Raw genomic sequence first — 6,704 nt, 5'->3', positions numbered from 1 at the left:
TGTCATGGTAGCATCACCACTAACCCTAACCGTGCGTATCAGGAGGGCTGTCATGGTAGCATCACCACTAACCCTAACCCTGGGTATCAGGAGGAGGCCTAGGGTTTAATCCACTCTTAACCCACAGAGAAGTCAGCTGGATGTACCCGATACCTGAAGGCCGTAAAGGTTGCAGCCAAATAAGAGGCTTTGCTTTTGGCTTTTTTGTGTTCCTTGCCGATACAGGAAGTACCTACATTTGTGTAAATTTGTGTGTGTTTTCAGTAGAATTGGACAGCCATACTGGGCAGTACAATGAATTTCAAACCCAAACCCAGTTCAAATTTACAGAGTTTAATCTCATGTGCATCAGAATGTTCAAGTTAAACTTGAGGCTTAAACTGAGGCTCGTCCACATTGGCTGTATTGTCACCTTTTTCATTCAGGTTTTCATTTCGAATGTCACTACTTACCACATAGATACAAGTTTACATCATTCTCAGATCCAAGTATAAATGTGAGAACAAATAGAGTCTCTAAAAGAATGTTGTTTGTGTGTAAAAAAAAATGTGTATATGCAAAAGATTTCTGATGGAAATTGATTTGAGAAGCTTTGTTAATGAGCTCTGGATGTGTGAGGTGTACATTTATGAGTAAGACATGGTTTTCTCTTCCTATTAGGTGAGAGCTGTTGTTTCTCTCTCTCTCTGTTTCTCATTTGCTGGAGCTGAATTGTGTCCTCCTCTTCATCTCGAGAGAAAGGTTAACTAAATCACCATCACTGCCAACACCCCCCTACATGAGCACTGTTCAGACCAGATTTAATGAGGCAGGTTTTTAGAGTCGTCTCTAGAGTAGCTGTACATATACACAAAGGCTTTTTCAAGCGTGGACAGTTGAGCTGGGATCAGAACTACAGCTGAAAATATTTCCAAATTAAAAAGGTCAGGGAGAATCTCTCCGCCTCGCGATCACATGTGGTGATGCGGTTACAATTCGAGCATCAGTTTCGTTGTGAAGGTAATTGAGTATAGACAGTCCTCCAACCATTATGAAGTACTTTCATGCAGTTTCATGTCTGCAGCGTAATGGCACGGTACTGGCTATTGGTTCAAGTTGAGGCTGATTAAAGATAAACCAGTTCTGCCCTTTTAGCCAGCCTATAATAATTTAATGCCAGAGTTGCTGTCACACTCCAGAAATGTTTAAATTTCCTCTCCCACATATTGTCCCCATACAGAGCTAATTGTCCCTCTTTTCTTTTTCCAAATTGCTCCTCTCCTAGCCGAGAAATACTGAAACGTGGAGAGACGAGCCTTTCCTGCTATCCACCCTGGGCCAGCCACCTCCTGCCTACCCAGTTATGATGGAGGATAAGCCCACTGCCCTGGCCCCTCTCACCAGCCTGAATTCTCCCCTGCTATGGCTGTATCTCCACAGCCCTGGACTACCATTACCAACCATCAAGAAGTCTAGGACTCTTAAGAATAAGAATTACATAGAGAACTCGTATATAATTATGTATCTAATTGTCGGCCAGAGGAGGATGGGTTCTCCACCTGAGTTTTGGTTCTTCTCAAGGTTTCTTCCTCATGCCCTTAGGAAGTTTTTCTTTGCCACGGTCACCCTTGGCTTGCTCACTGGGGGCTTGGACTCGGACACTTGTAAAGCTGCCTTATGACAACAACTGGTGTAAAAAGCACTGTATAAATACATTTTGATTGATTGATTTTTATTGTCTTTTAACCAGTTAGCAGTGTGGACTAACTTGGCACATGGAAGTTTTAACATGGACCAAACCGATCAAGATTCTGCTTGTTCAAGATCGCTTCCTCACTGCTGTCACGGACACTAGAGGATAATTAGCTATCCTCTCATCTCATCTCTGCTTCTGTTTCCAAAGAAGGTTGTCGTGTAGTAAGATTATTCCATGACTCCCCACTTCCTGTTGTGAGTAATTTCCAATTCATGATAATTGATACCATTGTGGCTGGAGGGTAAATGACTATAAATGTTAACTTAAAAACTTTACTTAAAAACTTTTTAACAACGAATCAGCTTGCAAAGGGAGTGGCTTCCCAGAAACGCTGCACCATGGAGGGAGTCCACACCTACAGTTGCTGCACTCCAGGTTCTAACGGACTTCCATCACCTCGTCCCTTTCTTCCCAGGGATCACCTGCACACCTCCCAGGCCCAGTGATGCCAAAAGGTTTCCATGGTTGCTGCATTTCTCACTGCAAGGGGTCGATCCTTGTTCCCATCGCCACGGCGATGTGTCCTCGTTACATTTCCAAAGAACACGTACAAGCTCTGCTGGGCCATGCCCCTCAGCATCATATCACCATGTCACTAATGCGTACTGCATACTGATTTGGGGCCCAAGCAGTAGTATGTAGTAGGCTATTTCGAACACAGTCCATATCACTAATGCATACTGCAAATTACACATGGCCTTCAGAATGATGGAAAAAGGTGTCATTACCAAGGCTGCCTGATGTAGGTGGTTATTGTACTGTTGCCAAATAGAGCCAGCTGAAATATAACCACTTTAGCACCCGTATGTAGAAATACTGTAGCTGATGTGCTGAGCTGCACTGACTGGGAACACATGAGATGGACAAACCACATTAGAGACACCCATCACCTGTTAAAATGGACAGTTAAAAACAGCAAACAAATAACATTTCTCTCACACTCTGTCCTTTAAATTCAGATAGTGTTCATAATTGCAACAAGCTCTCACAGTTGCAAATTCCATGAACAGGCCTGCGCAGTAAGGCATGAGGACAGATGTTATAGGCTTTAACATGTGTTGTAAAAAGCACTATATAAATAAATTTGACTTTATATGAGTGGATAAGACCGAGGCTCATTTCTCTTTGTAGCATCTTCTAACGATACTGGTTCGTTCGCAGCAGGTGGCTTACACAATTGCAAAGAGATGATCGGGGCTTTATGAGCTACACTGTGAGCTACCTTAGGACCAGGAGAAAGACAAGACACCCAACAGATAAACTGGAAACACGATGACGGGACCGGCGAGGCATTTTAACACACAGAAACTACACGGAGATTTAAAACAGGTCTTACTATAAGAACATTAAGTACACCACGAACGAGCTGACTAGGTGACACGGGGATATTAAATTAATAGGGAAGGTCAAGGAGACGAATACTCAGACAACGAATCAAATAAAACCGGAACACAGAAGCAAACCAAACTGGAATAACGACCCCATCACGAACCATCAACCACGCTGCAAATAAACCAGAAACTCAACCGAACTTAAACACAATCCTGCGAATATCACTACGATAGGCAGCGTAATAAAGACATAACCGAATCACACGGGAAACACAGGGTAAACTTTACACATAAAACAATATACAACAATGACATGAGGACGGCACAAACAACCAAAAAAACTATAAACGAAGACGAAAGGAAAAACCTGAACAACCGTAGACGAGGGCAGGGGTATTACGGCGCAACCTGACCATACGATACAACCCACAAGGTCTGTGGTGAACCTAGGGGTTAAATGGAGGGGTAAATGTGGAGAAGAACAAAACGCAGATGAAGCACACGACGGCCTGGACCTAGACGGGGAATAAACGCAGAAGCTATGGGAAAGCGGGAAATGATTGACAGGGGGCGGGGCGACGTGTTACACATCTTATGTCCCACTCAGAGTATGATTTTGTTTGCAAATGTATTTTGTTTGGTCAAAACAAGTAAACAAACACAAAACAAACACACCCAACAATTCCAACAGCAACGACGGCACAAGCCTCAAGTTGATTTGAGCTATTCTAGTATCTACACTTGCAGGGCCGCTGCTAAGGTTTTGGAGGCCCTAAGCATAACTGGTCAGGGAGTTTCAGTTTGGAGAAACTACGCTCAGCAGATTCAACTGTGACCGGAAGAGTCAAGATGATTCTGAGAGCAATCCACAGATTTAAAACTTTAACACGTACTTACCAGCAAGTGTTGCACGGGCATAATCTTTTTGGGGTTTTTTTTTCCTCCGCTTTTCAGCTCCGGAGTCGTGCTGTCGCTTCATTGTCATTTACTTCATTGTCATTTAGGCATTTATTTCGAAAGTGAGCTCGCATTGCTACACTTAGGACTAATTTTTCCATCCAATTAGTTTGTTTAGGGTAAAAATATGGCACTGAGCAAGTTTTTTTTGTATAGAATTGCCACACATAGTTTAAAAATCAGTTAAAATTGTGTTGGATTTAGCACCTCTATGCATTTGTTGGACGCATTAATTGAGCATTTATTGGACTAGAAATCGTCACATCTGGCAATCTTGGTGTTAGGTGACACAGCGAACAGAGAAAGACAGGATCGTGCCATTTCAGGGAATCGGGCGGGGGTGGATAATGGGGGCTTTATATTAGGCAAAAAACTATTAATTTATTTACCCCGATTAAGTAATGGGGTAGGGGCACATACAATGTTTAAAGACAAAAACCGTGTCATAATTTCAACACATTTTTCAGCAAATTGGAGGCCCCGCAGTTTGGTTGGGGCCCTACGCAGGCTGCATGGTCTGCGTATGCCGAACGGCGGCACTGTACACCTGCTTCAAACTGACAGCATTAAGGTGAACCACAATTAACTCAGCAGAAGTTGTGTTTAGAATGCATATAAAGTATAAAGTATTTGGCACATTCTTGATTAATTTGGATTTAAAATGCCAAATAACAGCTTGCAAAGTGAACACGATCCGAATTTTACAGTTTAGGTTGCCTCTAGACCACTTTGATTCACACTTAAAGGGAAATAAATGGGACATATTTAAAATGAGACGACTTCTTCTGTAACACCATGTTCATGATAAGGGATTCATTTTATACACACACTCACCAATAAGCTGAAAGCTTTCTATGTAACTCAATTTATGCAGATAGTATTCCCCCTAAAACCAAAATGAGTCATGGTCGATAGAATAATTATTTCTAATCACAAAATCATCTATCCCAGCATGCAGTCTCTAGACTGAATATTGCAAGTATGGCATTTGTTTATGGGAAATGGATTCAGTGTCTATAAAATTATTGTGCTTGTATTGAGCTCCAGGAAGGGAAAAAGGATTTAAAGGCTCATTGTTGGTGTTGAGTGACCAGATGAATCCTCAACAAAAAAACATATAGAAAATAAACAATAAACAAACGTGTAATTTCTATGAATGCACATATAGGACAGCTGCAAGATTGTTATAATCTGTGTTGCCAGCTATTTTCAGTGGAAGCTAACATGGAGAAGTCACTGAGTTTCACTAGATCACAGCATATATGTGACATTGTCACGTGACATTTGCATGCTGCCCAGTGTCAGATGGTGTCTGGCTGGATCTGGCTGCCTCTCTTCTACGCTGTGTACTTACATACTGCATTTTAATATACTTTATCTTTAGTTTTGCTATTATGATTATGATTCCATGATACCGTGATAAAGAAGGTGGTTTGATCCCTGCGACCCCGTGACTCCAGCTATGTTGACCCCCGTGAATTCCCAAAATGTGGGATTTTCGACTGCATAGTGGGAACCTGCAATTGTACTCTGACCTGATAATTGAGTAAAAAAAAAAAAACTGTAAAAACTGTGTTTTAAGTCAGCAAAATTCCCAGTAAAGCTGAACTCAGTATCGAGTGTCAAGTTCTACAGGACAAGTAGGAAAAGTGACTAAACTGTTACTAAAGAGACTAACCGTTATTAAAGATTGTTACTAATCCTGACCCTAACCGCATGGTCACCAGCTTAGCCAATTCCAAGCTGTTTCATTCTGATTTAAGAACCACAAGGTCTTTGGACAAAATCTCAAAACATATAATTTTAAAATAACAGCAGTGCAGAATATCTTTGCTATTTTCTCTTCCAAAACAGCTCTTATCCTCCATCTGGGTAATAACCCACAAGATGGATTATCCGTTTAACAGTCAAAGCTAGCCGATTAAAATGTTTACATTAAAAGAAGGGAGGAGCAAACTGCAGATTAATGGTTGGTCCTTGACGACACTTGGCAACACGTGTGCAGCTCATTCACGTCTATGTCAGCTGTCGTGACGACGGAATGCTGCTCCTCCCCCTCGTCCACTTCATCCTCCACTTTGTACGCCACTAATCTGTCCAGGCTGCTCCAGGTTTGTCTAAATGTTGCTACAGTGGTCTGAAAAGTTGCTTCAACAATATGTATATGATGTAATATAAAGTAATATATTTACTGCATAGATACAAAATAAATCTTATATGAGCGTATTTCATGAACATTACCATGTTCACATTAGTATTTTGTATAGAGGTATGTGGTGTTTTTTGTTTGTTTGTTTTTTACCAGTTTGAGTTACATTGTCACAGAGATATTGTCTGCAAAAGATTAATTTGCATTCATTTGCAAGCATCTTGATCATTGGTTGGGTCAAAAATAAATACTGTTTGTACAACAAGCAAAATATTTGAGGACCCGGTTCTGTGTCTGTCCACACTCTTACTGCCTGTCACCATCATGCATTTACACACCACATGTTGCCAAATGAAACATGGATTACCAGTGTGCCCTGAGAAGTTAATGGCCTGGCATCCTGGTTCTCTAACGCACACACTGTTGTCCCTGCTCTGGATATCACAGATATCAGTAAACAGAGAATTCAGAGCTGCATGAGGATATCAACATTCTTTAAAATGAAACAAACACCTTCAGTAATTCCCTCAGT

Source organism: Brachyhypopomus gauderio, chromosome 8, assembly GCF_052324685.1.
Source record: "Brachyhypopomus gauderio isolate BG-103 chromosome 8, BGAUD_0.2, whole genome shotgun sequence".
Classification (NCBI taxonomy): Eukaryota; Metazoa; Chordata; class Actinopteri; order Gymnotiformes; family Hypopomidae; genus Brachyhypopomus; species Brachyhypopomus gauderio.
Note: the sequence above shows the minus strand (reverse complement) of the source record.